The 18587-nt window shown below is 43.2% G+C and overlaps 1 pseudogene; it reads left to right on the top strand.

The window, feature by feature from the left end:
* The first annotated feature begins 729 nt into the window (after nt 1-729).
* On the top strand, nt 730-14099 carry LOC137003453 (GTPase IMAP family member 8-like; annotated as a pseudogene).
* Nucleotides 14100-18587: the final 4488 nt, after the last annotated feature.

Below are 18587 nucleotides of genomic sequence, written 5' to 3'. Positions count from 1 at the left end.
GAAGCGACGAGAATACTTTTTGTGATCAAAAACAAAACAAAACAAAAATAAATGTATGCATCAAATTCGTTTCTCCCCTGTCATCCTCCCATGCTATTTTCATTTCAGTGCTTCCAGGTTCAGAATGCAGTCTCAGTATCAGCTGACGCCTGTTCATGTGAGCAGCATGTGCACGTGTAATGCTGATGCAGGAAGCCAATAATGAGTCGGTGTTCAGACGTAAACACGGAAGCGCTGCACTGCATTCACTGTGTCAACTGTATATGAGTCTGACAGGGAAGAGATGATTTTTTTTTTTTTTTAAAGTAGTTATTTTTGTTTTGTTTTTGCGCACAAAATATGTTCTTGACACTTCCTACTTTTACTACTTTTCTGACCTTGAATGTGGTAACTTCATTGCTTTTTTATTGAGAATGAAAATAAACCCATCAAAACATCTTTTGAGTGAACTAAACCTTTAATTGCAACACTCTCTCTGAGTTCAACTCGCTAAATAAATCCAGCTGATTGTTTCTAACTGGTAATCTACAAAGAAGTCTGGACTGAATTCAATGCGCAGTTAACAATTTTCTTTGTTGCTAATAATTCAAACTTACTTCAATGTAATAAATAAGCAGAATCTGCTGTTCAGTCTGCATGTGATGAGCCGAGCTGGATGAGCCACAGAGTGAGGCATGCCAGTCAAAGTTTCACTTTCGTTTTTGGAAACTTCAAGGTGTTGCTGATAAAATGGCGCACGGTGCAGGTAAGATTTGAATCAAGAGAATCAGATTTTTTAGTATTAAGATTTCTAAATGTTTTTCCATGATCCATCATAACACGAATTAATCTTAAACGACCGATCGTTTTGCTTATTAAAATATTTCAGTTCATTAGGTAGAGGCGAGCTGGGCAACATCTAACACGGGGCTAGTTGTAGGCACACACGTTTTAAACATTTCCACACATACTAACAAACTTAGTGTAACACTGTGCTTCAGTGTGCCCTGCTATTAGAATTATGCTATTTTAAGACGTTTGTGATGCAGTTCACATTAATTACTGTTATGGGTGCTGCTGTAAAGACGAGGCGAGTACGGAAATCCACAATGTAATAGGCTTTAATAATAATCCAGGAACATGGAACAACATAACACACATTAAACAACAACAAGAACGGACAAGGAGTGCAGGGAGTGAGTCCAACTTAAAGGGAGTGCTGACGAGGACAACAGGTGCTGGGAATCCGGGGAGATGGCGGGAATCTCCCGGGAAGTGCAGACAGGTGTGTAGAACAGGAGGATTGTGTACGAACTGGAGTCCGGGAAGGCGTGAATGTAACAATTACTTTCATGATTTTATTAAGAAATCACGAGAAACAGGATTCCGGCTCATTTGTCTCCTGTTTTGTGAGCACTGTGTGAGGGGAGTGTAGTGATCAGCTCTGTGTTTTGCTTAATCTGAATGCGTTTCTGGGTTAATTTGCACACATTTGAAATATGCTCTATGTTTTGTGATGTGTTCATTGTCAAATTCAACAATTAGTTTATTTTTAATGATCAATAAACACAATTGTTTTATTTAAAAAGGATAATATCTGTATTTTATTGACAAAATATGTATTTATCACATTTTAAGCTGACAAATGGTCATGTTACAATATGCTCATGTTACAAACTGCCACATTCAGTGTGTGTGTGTGTGTGTGTGTGTTGCATTCACACGTGTTTATATCATTTTCCTTTTCAGACTTTCAAATGTTTCCAGTAGTAAGGAGAAAAAGGAAGTGTGAGTGTTGGAATCACTATTTATTTATTTAAATGTATTTGTATTTAATTATTTATTGTGATTTTCTTTGTTGGTCTAAATAGGACTACATAATTATTATTTTGAACTTTATCCCCACCAACATTTTTGAAAAAAGTTGCCAGCCATCACCAGCGTTTTTGATCAATTTCGCAAAATGGCCCCCAGGGTATTTTGTTTTATGAATATCTGAACATGCAATATATCAAAAGAAAAAAAAAATCTAGTTTTATTCTAGCTTTTATATATCATAAGAAAGAACAGAGCCTCTGCTCAAAGAAAAGAAAAAAAAGATTCCAGAATAACAAGTAAGTTTCATTAAAAAAGCAACATTTTGAACAAAAAGTTGAGAAAATCACATTGTTGTGATGATCAAAACATAGATGGAGTAGATTAAGTTGATGTGCTTAATGAAATATTACTTTTTAAATTCTTTTAAAATTCTTTCTGAATGTGAGGTCATGTTAAAATGTATTGCACAAGATGTTATCCAGATCCACTAACAATCTGTGCTTGTGTTTTGCAGTGGAAAGTGGTCCAGATTTCTGTCAAATAAACTGTAAGTAAATTAAATTCGAAAACACTAATTAATTTGAAACACAAAGCAATTTGTTCCAGGGAGAATGCAACCTCCTCTGCTTCACTGAGACAGTGAATCCAGAGATACCAGTTCACACCATCCAGCCAGCCGAGTTATTTTCGGTTTTTCGCATAGATAGAACAATAGTGTGTCTGATGGTAAGCAACAACTGGCGCGATAGTGCAAGCACTATCTCTCTCACTTGCTCAAATTTGAAACTTCTGACCATGAAATGGCACTCTTTCTACCTTCCTAGGGAATTTACTTTGATCATGGATTTAAGCCGCACACACACTTAACGATTGTAAGGCCGATTATGAATGTAAATCGATATGACTGATCACGCTCAAACGCGTCCAGTCAGAGCTAGTTGCGTTCAGTCTGCGATTACAGTCAGTGCTCAAATTCCATGTGAAAGTATATAAATCGGCTTCAGTCACAGGAAACAATCATTTGTATGTTGAGCACAGTCAGAATGTTTTAGCTAGTCGTTAAATGTGTGTCCGGCTTTAGTTTCTGTTCCTGTTCCCATTTTTTAACATGTCTTAATGCTTCGTTTTTTTGAAAACGCTGTATTTTTCATATATTTTACGTTTATTCTACACCTCTGTTTCCACTGTCATATGAACGGCTCGTTTACTTCCTGCTTCTATGAAGCCGCTCCCTCCGAAATACGCAATGTGCTCAGATTGGTCAGCAGGTTGGTAGCTGGCCCAGTGTATCGTGATTCGCTGAAGCATCCGGAAACACCACGCCCCTTACCATCCGTTGCTTCAGTCAAAATGTAAATAATAGCGTCTATTTTGCTGCATCAAATTGAGCTGAATCAAATTGAGCTGAATCAGACCCAGATGAAGAGGGTCAAGCTGCAATCGCGGCTTTCAAAGGACGTTTATGAATGGAATTTCATTTAGTATTTGTGTCAAAGTGTTTAGATATGCTGTCACTGCTGTTTGTTAGCTTTCAATATACAGTTTTATCCTGATTAAAGCTTTACTGTAGCCGAATACATGACTAGGAGCATTTTTGTAAAGGTATCGTTTAATTTATAGCATGAACAACTGTTTGTCTATTAACATAGAAGTTTGTTGGTGTTTGTAGAATTTAGCTAACTGGCTAGCGAAGCAAAAACAAGTTGCTCTTATGTCCTTGATGCAACCAAAAATAGCAACAGAATAGGTTTAAAAGACATGTAACGTTACAAACAATAAAACGTACTGACCGTTTGAAGCCAATAAACAGCAGCTTTAAAGTGGGAACTGCTTCATCTTTTAATAAAATCCTTCGTGCAAATCCAGTATTGAACTCGTGTAGATTCTGGAAGCTGTCTTCAGCATCGCATCCAGTGTAGAAAATATCACAGATTATAATGGGTTCTATTATCTTTTGCCGCGCCGCTCGCGTCCGTTGTACACAACTCTTTAGGCGTTTCTCAATGTTAAGGAAGGATCCTCGGAAGCCAGAATTTCGAGGATAATACGTCATCGACATCCGTCGAAGGACTGTTCCAATGTCGAGGATCCTCTGAATTTCAAACAAGGACTGAGTCCTTTGTTCGAAAAATATCCCATATACTAGGCGTTTCTCAATGTCAAGGATACTTCTTGGCAGGACTGGTCCTTCCAAGTCACTTCCTTCAGAGGCTAGGCGAGGCTCCTCTTTAGCATTCAGAGAACACGTACATGGAACAGACTAGCAAGTGCACGTCATTGCGTGATTACCCCCCGGACAAACGGGCGTTCATACGTCTCCGTGTAGAAAACAAACAGCTGTTTCTGTTTGTTTTCTACACAGAGACGTATGAACGCCTCCGTTTGTTCATTGGTCCCTGTGACGAGAAAGCTATGAATAACGCTGTGAATGGTATAATGGTATAATATTAACGTTAAATTACTTTGGACAACAACTAGTTAATAAAGGAAATGCCGGTGACGGCAACCAAGCTAACAATTGTTAGGCTAAATGATGGTCCAGTTCAGTTAGCCATCAATAACGTAATTTGAATTTGTATAATTTATAATATCAATACGGTAGTAATTTGTACTGGCATTTAAATGTTAAACTTTATTTATCCGACATATTTACTACTGTTATAACAAATGTTTGGTAACGTAAATATACTTACATTTGAAAGCATATTGCCCGCTAACGTCCAACATTTTTTTTAAACATTTTTGAACAAGATCGCAAAGCTGCGTGCATAGGATTGTGGTTGATTTGAGAGCGCGAAGGATACACATATGCATCCTTTCCTGTGTATGGGATATTTTTCGAACAAAGGACTCAGTCCTTGTTTGAAATTCCAAGGATCCTCGACATTGGAACAGTCCTTCGACGGATGTCGATGACGTAGCATCCTCGAAATTCTGGCTTGCGAGGATCCTTCCTTGACATTGAGAAACGCCTACAGGATGCATATGTGTAGCATCCGCGCTCTCAAATCACCCACAATCCTATGCGCGCAGCTTTGCGATCTTGTTCAAAAAATAAAAAAATAAAAAAATGTCGGACTTTAGCAGGCAATATGCTTTCAAATGTAAGTATATTTATGTTACCAAACATTTGTTATAACTGTAGTAAATATGTCAGATAAATAAAGTTTAACGTTTAAATGCCAGTACAAATTACTACCGTATTGATATTATAAATTATACAAATACAAATTACGTTATTGATGGCTAACTGAACCGGACCGTCATTTAACAATTGTTAGCTTGATTGCTGTCACCGGCATTTCTTTTATAAATAACTAGTTAAGTTGTCCAAAGTAATTTAACGTTAATATTATACCATTATACCATTCACAGCGTTATTCATAGCTTTCTCGTCTTTTTAAACAGGGACCAACGAACAAACGGAGGTGTTCATACGTCTCCGTGTAGAAAACAAGCAGCTGTTTACCGGGGGGAGAGACGTGCACTTGCTAGTCTGTTCCATTTACATAGGGTTGCCACCTTCAATACAGAAAAATAAGGGACGCCTACCGCAGCGGGGGCCACAGCCCTCGGGGCCACGATGACCACAGTCCCAATGGCATGCCAGTGGTGGTATATCATAACTTAAAACATGTTTTCATAAAAATATTAAGATTGATACCAATGGACATTATAATAAGATATCTGCTATTAAAATCAGTGTGAACAGATGCACTCAGTCTCTCACTATCACAACTTAAGTGGTCATATTGAATACACAACTATGACAATAATAAACATAAAAGTGTGACTGAGACCACAAAAAATAAGCTTTTGGAGGAACTTGTGAGATGTGAACCATATTTTATTAACTTAATAAATGAAAAGATCCATAACTTAGTAATTCTAAATTAAACAAATTGTAAATTGTCATTTGTTGTGAACAAAGATTTTGGCTAAAATATTTGTCATTGTTTGCAGTAACACCATCCAAACAGTGAAACCACACCTAAATAACTGTAAATGACATAATATCTACAAACATTTCTTATTTATAAGTAAAACACTTAACAACATTTTTATTATTAGTAAGTAAATATATTTATGTATTTATTTATTCCATTTTTATATAGTCTATTGTTAATTCTATAGTATTGAATGATGCAATTATTTAAATTGGTTAAGCATAACAAATAGTTGTTTATTTTATTCACATAGGTACTATATTTTGATTAAATATGTATTAAATATATCTCTCTTATCTCTTATTAAAGTAATGCTGTGTCTGACTGTACAACTTAACCTTAATAAACAAATCATACCATAACATGATTAATGTACATTATTAACATTATTTCTTAATAGGCAGCATATGAAATCTAACGTTATTAATCAAAAACTTGAGGTGATAAAAAAAAAAAAAAACATTACACTATCTGCCTCAGGAGAGAACCGGCGAGGCGGCGTCCTGTGACGGCCCGTGAACCTGAAACAAACCAATCAAACCAACGATGGCATGTCTTCACACAATACGGGTGGGGTGATTTCCATGGGATGCTGCATAATGTGGACCTATGTAAAATACGGGACAAATCGCATCCCGTATCAATTTTGCCTGTAAATACGGAACGATTCCGTATTTCACGGGACGGGTGGCAACCCTACATTTACGTTTTCTCCGAATGCTAAAGAGGAGCCTCGCCTAGCCTCTGAAGGAAGTCACTTGGAAGGACCAGTCCTGCCAAGGAAGTATCCTTGACATTGAGAAACGCCTTTTGTTTCCACATGCTGCACCACATGGCCTCGCCCACTTTGTTGCACGTTCCCAGGGGCGTGTTTTGAGGGTTTATGATGTCACCAACCCGTTTTAGTCCAAAACGGGTCATTTTTGTAGGCATTAAACTGCCATAACTTTAAAAGATAATATCTCCGTTTGCATTGAACTTTCAGCACTGTAACTTTGCAGATACTGTTTATGCTCAACCAGCAACATTACACACTAACTAAAGTTAAAAAAGTGAAATCGCATTTAACCACCCCTTTAAATAAATGACAATGAAACTGTTGGAACACTGTTCAAACTTTTTTTCCCCTTTTTTTCCAACAAGGAACGTTCCAATCAAATGCTATTACAGTGAACAGTGTTGTGTGTTGAGAATTATATGTGTGTGTGTGTGTGTGTGTGTGTATGTGTGATGTGAGGGTTGTTAATACTTGATGTCTTTCTTTTTTTCTTTTGTTTCTTTTTTTTTTTTTTTGCAGTGAGGATTGTTCTTTTGGGGAAGAGCGTGTCAGAGAACAGTCGTGTGGGAAACGTCCTGTTGGGACGAGCAGCGTTTGACAGTGAAGCTCCTCCAGATGTTGTAGAGAGAGTCGGAGGAAGATTGAAGGACAGACATGTGATGATCATCAACAGTCCTCAGCTGCTCCAATCAGATCTGTCACTCCGTCACATCACACAGACAGTGAGAGAGTGTGTGTCTCTGTCTGATCCAGGACCTCATGTCTTCATACTCGTACTGCAGCACAATGACTTCACTGAGGAGGACATGACAAGAGTGAAATATGTGATGAAGGAATTCAGTGAAGAGGCGATTAAACGCACTATAGTGATCACGACTGATGAAGAAACTGATGAATGGGCACCTGTGAACATTAATGAATTAATTTAACAGCTAACTGCAGTGTGTGGAGGAGGACATGTTCAGCTTGATAATGAAATAGAGGAAGGGTGCTCTGGAATATCCCAGCGTTTAGAGAAGATACTCAAGGAAAACAGTGATGAATTTCTCACATGTGAATTATATGATGATGCAGAAGACACATCAATGGATGAAGATCTGAGCATATCTACGGGTTCAGTAAGAACAGAGAAGAAAAATGAAGATTCTGATGTACATGATGATGGAAAACTCAAAGACAACTAAACAGCAATAAAGGAAGCAAAAGGTATTCAAATGTTCCAATAATAGGATCCTACATTCCCTGGGAGATTTCTAGGTTCTACTGTTTGAGCTGCAGGAATGCTCTAGCAAATTGTAGGCCAAATCTCAGTAGTAAATTAAACTGTGTTCAGTGGCCCACAGTCCATATCCAGACTAGACTGATTATTTTATGCAGTACTATAATCAGCCCTTCAAAGGAGCCAAGTGAGATTGAGCCTCCTCAAAAGCTCATTACAGTGTAGCTCATATGCATTTAATACAGAAGAGATAAAAAAGCCCTGAGCTTTCAAATGTGCTTCAGAACATTTACATGCATGAGATCCATGAGAAACTTGTGTGCACATGAAAACTTAAGGCTTAAGCAAGTCCTAGACTAAAATGCATGTTTGAGCCATTTTAACTTAAAGCAACTGGCACTGATATATCTTAAAATAAGTCAGTGCCATTGTTTTGTCTCATGATGCACACCAGTATTTTTTTTTTTTTTTTCTGGTGTACTTTTATAAAAGCTACTTAATATCCTATATCTTATATCCTAATTGAACTAAGACCTAATCCTGGCTTAGGCTAAGCCTTGTCTGTGAAACCGTGCCTTTATAAACTAAAAACAGTAATGAGCACACACAGGAACAATTTACATTTATACATAAATTCTATGTATGCCTAAAATGCTTGTGCATGTGTGTCACGTGTTGCTCGCACAGGAACACACATCGAAGGAGATTAGATTCAAATAAGTCTTTACTTAGGAAATCCAACAGGTACAGGCAGAAACACAACACAGGATAAATGTACGAGACTGGACAATGAACACAGGGAAGACAGGAACTGATATATACAGACAAATTAACTAAAATGACAACAGCTGTGATGAATGTGATGAGTGTCCATGGTAACAGATTGTGGCGGGAAAACACAACAAAGGAGCACATGTGACTAATGAAAACAAACACAAAGTCCAAAATAAAATGAACATAACATAACTGTGACATTACGCCCCTTCCGAGAAGGCGCAACCTCACGCCGTAACAAAAAACAGAATAAACCAAAGAGGGAGGGAGGGTGTTGGAGGAAGACGAGGATGTGGCGGAGGGCTGGAGAGAAGGGGAGGTGACAGGATGGCAGCAGCAGGCAGATTGGACCGTGGAGACGCAGGTGGTGGCTTTGGAGGAGGATGGCCAACTGGGAGGAGTAGCCAGATGGTGGCCCAGGCCACAGCCAGGATGGTGGACCATGGTGGTGAAGGCTTCAGCGAGGGTGACGGCGATGACGGAGGAACCTACGATGCAGATGGAGGGCTGATGGAGTGGAGTGACGCTGAAGACCCAGACGACCATGACGGAGCCGCAGCGACGACCCCCAGAGATGGCTGCAGGGATCCGGAGGGCTGAGGTGTAGCTGGAGCGACTGAGGGCAGAGGCGGAGCCTGAGGGAGGGCAGAGCTAGCCGGAGCAGTAGGGGTGAAGGGCCGGGGAACAACGATGATTTACAAAGACTATATATACCCCCCTGTATCTGCTGCTCCTCTCTCTAGTCTTGTTGCCCTTGTGTTACAATACTAACTTTTTAAATTTTTGTTACCTTTTAGTTATTTCCCTTTGCCTGATGTTTTTTCTTCATCTGACTCATGAGCTCTGGTTGTTCTTGGATACTTTCCCTTGGATTTGTGTGGATTTGAGTATGGTTCCGGATTCTGTCTCCGATTCATTGTCGCAGAAGACTGCAACTACCTGAGACCCAGCAGAGATTCTTCAAGCTCAAAGCACTATCGCAGTTCTAGCTAATGCTAGTCTGACACTACCAAAACCTCTATTTTTTAAGGCTGAACTGGCATCCTGCAATGAACAACATTCACTCCAATGATCATCTGTCTTTACATACAGATTAATACAATCTGGACTTTCATCGCTCCCAATGAGAGGAAAGGACAAAGGAAGCATTATGCTCATACTGCTGGGATCCTGCCCACATCTGTATTTCTGCCCTAAACATCCATCAACCTCTCTACAAGATCATTGAAACTGGAGATTGAAAGAAAACACATGGAAGACATCAAGTTAATTGTCTCTCATTCTACAGACATCAGTATAGTTTTGGGTAGACTTAATAATAATCTTGCAATAATCCTCTTATCTCCTGGTACGGGGTAGGTAAGCTCGGTCCTAGAGAGCCGCTGTCCTGCAGAGTTTAGCTCCAACCCTGAAAAAAAACCTTCAGCTGCCTATAGCCTTAGTAATCCTGAAGAGCTTGATTAGCTTGTTCAGGTGCATTTAATTTAGGTTGGAGCTAAACTCAGCAGGACAGCGGCTCTCTAGGACCAAACTTGCCTACCCATGTCCTGGTAGGAAAGAGCGATTTTGTAATTAGGTCCTTCTTGTATCTTAAAGTGCATACTTTCCTACAAATAAGATTGGGATGTCAGTATCATCACCATAACCCACTCAGCTGTCCTACCGGGTATACTGGAGTGTATGCAGACCTCAAAAGGCTTTCAGTAAAGTCAAGGCCACACAACCTTCCCCTCTCAATCAATTTGTTGTTCAAAGGAAGCCAAATAATTCTTCAATAAGGTTCTTCAAGGTTCTTCAACCTATCCTCAGGCGCCCTGGACATTTATCATGGAAACAGGTGCTTTAAACTCTGGAGAAGGAGCAGTATCTATTAACCATGTTCCTACAATTTAGGTAACAACTGGGCGCTGTCCTTTTTCCATTTCGACTTGACTGTCTCCTACATACCAGATTCTAAGACTGTCTAGGCAGATGCCCTTTCTAGAATCCACAATGCAGACAATCCTGATGAAGCCACTGGTTCCATTATTCCCATTATGCTAATTGGATTATTATGCAAGAGAATCCGCAGAATTTTCTACGAATATGGCACATTTTCCCCCAACAGTTGAGACACAGTTGTACATATGTTCTCTTCTCTCACTGTTTGGGGCATCCAGGTGATAAATACACCAGTAAGTTCTGGTTGCCTTTTTTTTTTTTTTTTTTTTTTTTTTTTTTTTTTGATGTTGTGAAGCTTGCATGGAGTCAACATCTTTCCTATGGATTCCTACAACCCCTATTCCTCATTGTCTGTCGTCTCATATTGTTCTGCTTGTTTTAATTACATTAGCCCTTCTCAAGGGAACAATGCCATCTTTGTTTATGTGGTCTGATTTTTTTCAAGTCCTGTTGCTCTAAAGAAGCTACCCTCAGCCATGGACATGGCAAAGCTTTCTTTCAGAATATCTTTTGTCTATATAGTCTCCCTGAGGATATTTTTAGAGATAGAAGGACCAGGTTTATTTCCAGAGAATGGACTGCTTTCTGTGAAAAAAACTTGAAATTAACATCAGCCACTCATCTGGGTACCAGTGGCCAACTGAAAAGGCTCAACCAGGAAGTTTCTACCCTAGGTCGAGTGTGTTCCAAACTGAATTTGCAGTTTATCCACAGTTTTGACTCCATTTCAATGTGTCTGAGGCTTTCAGCCTCCACTTTTTCTGTGGTCTGGAAAGCCGTTTGAGGTTCTGGCCACTGGTTAAGAAACATGACCAAGTATGTGAGTTTCTATAGGTCAACAGAAGATTAAAGCAGACAAGCAACGACATCCCACTTCTGCATTCCTTCCAGGCTAAAGAGTGCGGTTATCCACTAAGGATAGTCTCATTAGGTCCAACATACCTGGGACTGAGTTTCTTGCAGGGAAGTCTTTCAAAAGCATAAATCATGTCTGTGTTCCATGTGTTCCTGCTGAAACCTGTTACCCCTGTCTCTCTCCACGCTGACCAAAGAGCAGACTTGGCAACGTTTCAATTACGAAGTATCACTATGTATTGTACTGTATCACAGTCTTAATGACATCATATGTTAGTTAGTGACACCAAGCCCTAGTCATATGTACATTAAAGTGGAGATGAAATGGTAAATATAGGCTGTACTACAGTTTTTACATTGGTATTTTCATACTTTTAAAGACTTTTAAACTGTAAGTTTGCTGTAATCAGTTTATAATGATATGTATTCCATTAACATATTTTTTGTTTTTGTTGTTTAAGGAGAATTAAGTCTCGCCAGAAAACAGAAGCTGAACTTGGTGCTTTGGGGAAGTGATGAATCACTGAAGATCTCAGTGTCCAAACTTCTAAGAGGGATCAAAAAAAAATCAGAGAGAGAGAAAATTAGAGTGTGTGAGGAAAGATGTTGAGCTTGATGGTCAACAGATCAGTCTGGTGGAGCTTCCAGCTCTGTGCAACACTCGGCTCTCAGAGGAGGAATTGATGCGTCAGACTCTCCGCTGTGTGTCTCTCTGTCATCCTGGTGTTCATGTTTTCCTCCTCATTATTCCTGATGCTCCACTGACTGATGAAGACAAAACAGAAATAGAGGAGATCCAGAGAATCTTCAGCTCAAGAATCAACAAACACATCACGGTTCTCAAAATCAAAGAGAAGAACATGATTAGTAAACTGATTAGTAAAATCCATCAATTTCATTCTTCAAATACTTAGACTGAGACATCTTTTCACACATTTGGAGGTGGATGTTTTGTTCTGGAGAACAGCTCACAGGTTCCAGCTCTACTGAAGCATGTGGAGAATGTTGTTGAACAAAACAATGGAAGATGCTACACGACTCTCATGTGCCTTCAGGCTCAAGTAGAATTTGAGAGAAGCAAACACAGAGCTGAAATAGAGGAACTGAGAAGAGCTATGATGAAAACAGCAGGTACACTCTCAGAAAATAAAGTACATAATTGTACTTAATTTGTACCCTTGGCATAGGATTCCCAATGCTTGGGAACATATATGTACCAACATACATGTACCTTGAGGTCCAATAATAAGCCCAATGGAGTACGTTAGTGTAGATTGTACCTTCGGGGACAGAAATGGACTCCTACTGGCCAGTTGAGAACCCAGGGGTACTATACTTTTACCTGCTAATTTCAAGAATGCACATTTTGAAAGCATGACTACTAAATTTGCTTTGTTTCTGTTTTTGAAATGATCAGCATCTCAAAGTGAGACAATTCAAAATCCCCTTCAGATATGGACACAATCCACATAGGGCACAGTGCAATATAAAATCATATGAGAAGCATTGTGTCTAAAGTATAGTGTTTCTGAAAAATTCCATTGTATTAACTCTCATTCTCATGCTGTTAGCAGGTGTAACTTGCATTGCTGATTGCAATGATGATCTGAGGATTGTGCTTCTGGGAAAGACGGGTGTTGGGAAGAGTGCAACAGGAAACACCATACTGAGAAGACAAGCCTTTAAATCAACAATTAAATCAAGTTCAGTGACCAGAGAGTGTCAGAAAGAAACATTTGAGATCAGTGGAAGACAGATAACTGTGATCGACACTCCAGGTCTGTTTGATACTGGAGTTGATAATGTTGAGACCAGGAAGGAGATTGTGAAGTGCATTTCAATGGCGGCACCTGGTCCACATGTGTTTCTGCTGGTGATTCAACTGGGAAGATTCACTCAAGAAGAGAAAGATGCCGTGAAGATGATCCAGGAGACTTTTGGAGACAAATCCAGAATGTACACCATGGTGCTCTTCACCAGAAGAGATGAACTTGGAGAAACAACAATTGAAGATTTTATTGAAGGTGATGGTAGCTTACAGAACGTCATCCAGCAGTGTGGAAAGAGATACCATTTGTTCAATAACAAACAGACTGAAGATCAAAAACAGGTTTCTGAGCTGCTGGATAAGAATGACTGTTTGGTGAAAGTAAATGGAGGGAGTTTCTACACCAATGAGATGTTCCAGCTGGTGGAGAAGAACATCAAAGAAGAACAAGAGAGAATCATGAAAGAGAAAGAAGAAGAGAATAAAAGAAAAGAAGAAGAGCTGAAAACCAAATATGAAGCTGAAATGGAACATATGAAGAAAGAAAATGAGAGAGAGAGACAAGCGATGCAGAAAAACTGAGAACTGAGAAAAAGAGTAGAGGAGTTTAAAGATAGAGAAGAAGAGATCAAGAAAGAAACAGATAAGAATCTGCGAAAAGAGCTGCAGAGAAAACTGAAAGAGAAACAGAAAGAATTTGAAAAGGAGAGTAAAAGAAAAGAAAAGTCTTTAGAAGAAGAACAACAGAATTTCATAAAATACATGGAGGAAAAACATGAGAAAGAAAAACAAAAACTCATGGAGAAAATTCAAAGAAAAACAAGAAAACAAGCAGAATGTGAATATCGTGAAAATCTTGATCGAGAAGTGGCTAGAGCTTTGAAAGAAGCTGAAGAACAACTCCTACACAGTGCAAAGCGAGCTCGCGACTGGAATAAGTTTGTTCCTTTACTTGGAGGAGCTGCTGGAGGTTGTGTTGGTTCTCTTGAAGATTTTGCACATTGGATCTCTCAGAGTTGAGCTCAATATCAAACTGAGTTCAGGTAAACAGGGACAAATCATCTGAACCACACATTATGATATCTGAACATATAATGCTCAAGTTTAAAAAAAAGGGCTCTACGTCAAGAGGGATGGGAGGTAGGATGCTTCGCCAAGGTCTTTTGGACGATGGCGGTGGGGCTGGGTTACAATGACGCGGCTTTGAAGGATATGTTTAATTGCTGCCTTGACGATCCTCTGCCTCAATGTGAGATGGAAGGGCTACGGATTTTAGATTTCTGGAGATTCGCCGCATATCTCCGCCGTCGGAGAGAATGGACCTCACCGAGTCAACCAGGCAGTGTGCATGCTCCAGCCCATGAATCCGTTTCAGAAGGCATTGAGGAGGTGAACACTGAGCCTCAGCTTCACCCCGGTAAAGGGAGGAGGAGGAGAAGGAAGAAGTCTCTAGTCAGTGAGTCCGCTCCAGTCAGTGAGTCCGCTCCAGAGCCCGTTCCAGTCAGTGAGCCCGCTCTAGTCAGTGAGTCCGCTCCAGAGCCCGCTCCAGTCAGTGAATCCGCTCCAGAGCCCTCTTCAGTCAGTGAGTCCGCTCCAGTCAGTGAGTCCGCTCCAGTCATTGAGTCCGCTCCAGTCAGTGAGCCCGCTCGAGTCAGTGAGTCCGCTCCAGAGCCCGCTCCAGTCAGTGAATCCGCTCCAGAGCCCTCTTCAGTCAGTGAGTCCGCTCCAGTCAGTGAGTCCGCTCCAGTCAGTGAGTCCGCTCCAGTCAGTGAGTCCGCTCCAGTCAGTGAGTCCGCTCCAGAGCCCGCTCCAGTCAGTGAGTCCGCTCCAGAGCCCGTTCCAGTCAGTGAGTCCGCTCCAGTCAGTCAGTCCGCTCCAGAGCCCGTTCCAGTCAGTGAGTCCGCTCCAGTCAGTGAATCCGCTCCAGAGCACGCTCCAGTCAGTGAGTCCGCTCCAGAGCCCGCTCCAGTCAGTGAATCTGCTCCAGAGCCTGTTCAGTCAGTGAGTCCGCTCCAGAGCCCGCTCCAGTCAGTGAGTCCGCTCCAGAGCCCGCTCCACTCAGTGAATCCGCTCCAGAGCCCTCTTCAGTCAGTGAGTCCACTCCAGAGCCCGCTCCAGTCAGTGAGTCCGCTCCAGTCAGTGAGTCCGCTCCAGAGCCCGCTCCAGTCAGTGAATCCGCTCCAGAGCCCGCTCCAGTCAGTGAGTCCGCTCCAGAGCCCGCTCCAGTCAGTGAGTCCGCTCCAGAGAGTGAGTCCGCTCCAGAGCCCGCTCCAGTCAGTGAATCCGCTCCAGAGCCCGCTCCAGTCAGTGAGTCCGCTCCAGAGCCCGCTCCAGTCAGTGAGTCCGCTCCAGAGCCCAATCCAGTCAGTGAGTCCGCTCCAGTCAGTGAGTCCGCTCCAGAGCCCGCTCCAGTCAGTGAATCCGCTCCAGAGCCCTCTTCAGTCAGTGAATCCGCTCCAGAGCCCTCTTCAGTCAGTGAGTCCGCTCCAGTCAGTGAGTCCGCTCCAGTCAGTGAGTCCGCTCCAGAGCCCGTTCCAGTCAGTGAGTCCGCTCCAGTCAGTGAGTCCGCTCCAGAGCCCGATCCAGTCAGTGAGTCCGCTCCAGTCAGGGAATCCGCTCCAGAGCCCGCTCCAGTCAGTGAGTCCGCTCCAGAGCCCGCTCCAGTCAGTGAATCTGCTCCAGAGCCTGTTCAGTCAGTGAGTCCGCTCCAGAGCCCGCTCCAGTCAGTGAGTCCGCTCCAGAGCCCGCTCCACTCAGTGAATCCGCTCCAGAGCCCTCTTCAGTCAGTGAGTCCACTCCAGAGCCCGCTCCAGTCAGTGAGTCCGCTCCAGAGCCCGCTCCAGTCAGTGAATCCGCTCCAGAGCCCGCTCCAGTCAGTGTGTCCGCTCCAGAGCCCGCTCCAGTCAGTGAGTCCGCTCCAGAGAGTGAGTCCGCTCCAGAGCCCGCTCCAGTCAGTGAATCCGCTCCAGAGCCCGCTCCAGTCAGTGAGTCCGCTCCAGAGCCCGCTCCAGTCAGTGAGTCCGCTCCAGAGCCCGTTCCAGTCAGTGAGTCCGCTCCAGTCAGTGAGTCCGCTCCAGAGCCCGCTCCAGTCAGTGAATCCGCTCCAGAGCCCTCTTCAGTCAGTGAATCCGCTCCAGAGCCCTCTTCAGTCAGTGAGTCCGCTCCAGAGCCCGCTCCAGTCAGTGAATCCACTCCAGAGCCCGCTTCAGTCAGTGAGTCCACTCCAGAGTCCGCTCCAGTCAGAGAGTCCGCTCCAGTCAGTGAGTCCGCTCCAGTCAGTGAGTCCGCTCCAGAGCCCGTTCCAGTCAGTGAGTCTGCTCCAGTCAGTGAGTCCGCTCCAGAGCCCGCTCCAGTCAGTGAATCCGCTCCAGAGCCCTCTTCAGTCAGTGAGTCCGCTCCAGAGCCCGCTCCAGTCAATGAATCCACTCCAGAGCCCGCTCCAGTCAGTGAATCCACTCCAGAGCCCTCTTCAGTCAGTGAGTCCACTCCAGAGCCCGCTCCAGTCAGTGAATCCACTCCAGAGCCCGCTTCAGTCAGTGAGTCCACTCCAGTCAGTGAGTCCGCTCCAGTCAGAGAGTCCACTCCAGAGCCCGCTCCAGTCAGTGAATCCACTCCAGAGCCCGCTTCAGTCAGTGAGTCCACTCCAGAGTCCGCTCCAGTCAGAGAGTCCGCTCCAGAGCCCGTTCCAGTCAGTGAGTCCGCTCCAGTCAGTGAATCCACTCCAGAGCCCTCTTCAGTCAGTGAGTCCACTCCAGAGCCCGCTCCAGTCAGTGAATCCACTCCAGAGCCCGCTTCAGTCAGTGAGTCCACTCCAGTCAGTGAGTCCGCTCCAGAGCCCGCTCCAGTCAGTGAGTCCGCTCCGGAGCCCGCTCCAGTCAGTGAGTCCGCTCCGGAGCCCGCTCCAGTCAGTGAGTCCGCTCCAGAGCCCGTTCCAGTCAGTGAGTCCGCTCCAGTCAGTGAGTCCGCTCCAGAGCCCGCTCCAGTCAGTGAATCCGCTCCAGAGCCCTCTTCAGTCAGTGAGTCCACTCCAGAGCCCGCTCCAGTCAGTGAATCCACTCCAGAGCCCGCTCCAGTCAGTGAATCCACTCCAGAGCCCTCTTCAGTCAGTGAGTCCACTCCAGAGCCCGCTCCAGTCAGTGAATCCACTCCAGAGCCCGCTTCAGTCAGTGAGTCCACTCCAGTCAGTGAGTCCGCTCCAGTCAGAGAGTCCACTCCAGAGCCCGCTCCAGTCAGTGAATCCACTCCAGAGCCCGCTTCAGTCAGTGAGTCCACTCCAGTCAGTGAGTCCGCTCCAGTCAGAGAGTCCGCTCCAGAGCCCGCTTCAGTCAGTGAGTCCACTCCAGAGTCCGATCCAGTCAGAGAGTCCGCTCCAGAGCCCGTTCCAGTCAGTGAGTCCGCTCCAGTCAGTGAATCCACTCCAGAGCCCGCTCCAGTCAGTGAATCCACTCCAGAGCCCGCTTCAATCAGTGAGTCCGCTCCAGTCAGTGAGTCTGCTCCAGAGCGCGCTCCAGTCAGTGAGTCCGCTCCAGAGCCCGCTCCAGTCAGTGAGCCCGCTCCAGTCAGTGAGTCCGCTCCAGAGCCCGCTCCAGTCAGTGAGTCCGCTCCAGAGCCCGTTCCAGTCAGTGAGTCCGCTCCAGTCAGTGAGTCAAGTCAAGTCAAGTCAAGTCAAGTCAAATTTATTTATACAGCGCTTTTACAATTTGTAATTGTTTCAAAGCAGCTTTACATATTAGAAGCACAGAAAAAAAGGGAAGTGGTTAAAACTGTACAAAAAAGCGTGGTAATATGTAACATATACAAGATGGTGCTACATTAAGCCAATGTCGGCTGACTTCCAGGGGTGAAAAAAAAAAAAAAGAACCCTAGGAGAAAAACCCAGCGTGCTAGCACTGGGAAAAAAGTCCTAGGAGGGAAAAAACCCCTTGGAAGATATATATATGTAAATGTATATGGAGATCAAAATCTGAATTGTACATTTTTATTATAGAGATTAAAAATCGATTATATATAAATGTATGTAAGCGGATACGGGGATTAAAAATCTGAATTATAGATGCAGCCAGAATTGGATCTTTAGGCCCATTTTCTCCTGGGCTACGTCGTAGTCAGGTCCAGACGCAGGTTCTCCATCTGATCTGGATACGGCCTGGATCCAGCACCCGGCAAACCTCAGGATAAGCAGAGAGACAGATATTAGCGTAGATGCCATTCTTATTCTGATGTACAGGTATATCTAGTGTTATAGGAAATGTTCTCGGTTCCGGCCGACCTAATTATTGCAGCGTAACAATCCTTTAACGGATTTGAAAAATGTTAATGTATTGATAATGTGTTATGTGTATGCAAGAGCAAAGAGATGTGTTTTTAGTCTAGATTTAAACTGACAGAGTGTGTCTGCTTCCCGAACAATGCTAGGAAGATTGTTCCAGAGTTTAGGTGCTAAATAGGAAAAGGATCTGCCGCCTTCAGTTGATTTTGATATTCTGGGTATTATCAACTGGCCTAAAT

Source organism: Chanodichthys erythropterus, chromosome 3 (genome assembly GCF_024489055.1).
Source record: "Chanodichthys erythropterus isolate Z2021 chromosome 3, ASM2448905v1, whole genome shotgun sequence".
NCBI classification, from domain to species: Eukaryota; Metazoa; Chordata; class Actinopteri; order Cypriniformes; family Xenocyprididae; genus Chanodichthys; species Chanodichthys erythropterus.
This window is presented reverse-complemented; position numbering and strand designations above follow the sequence as displayed.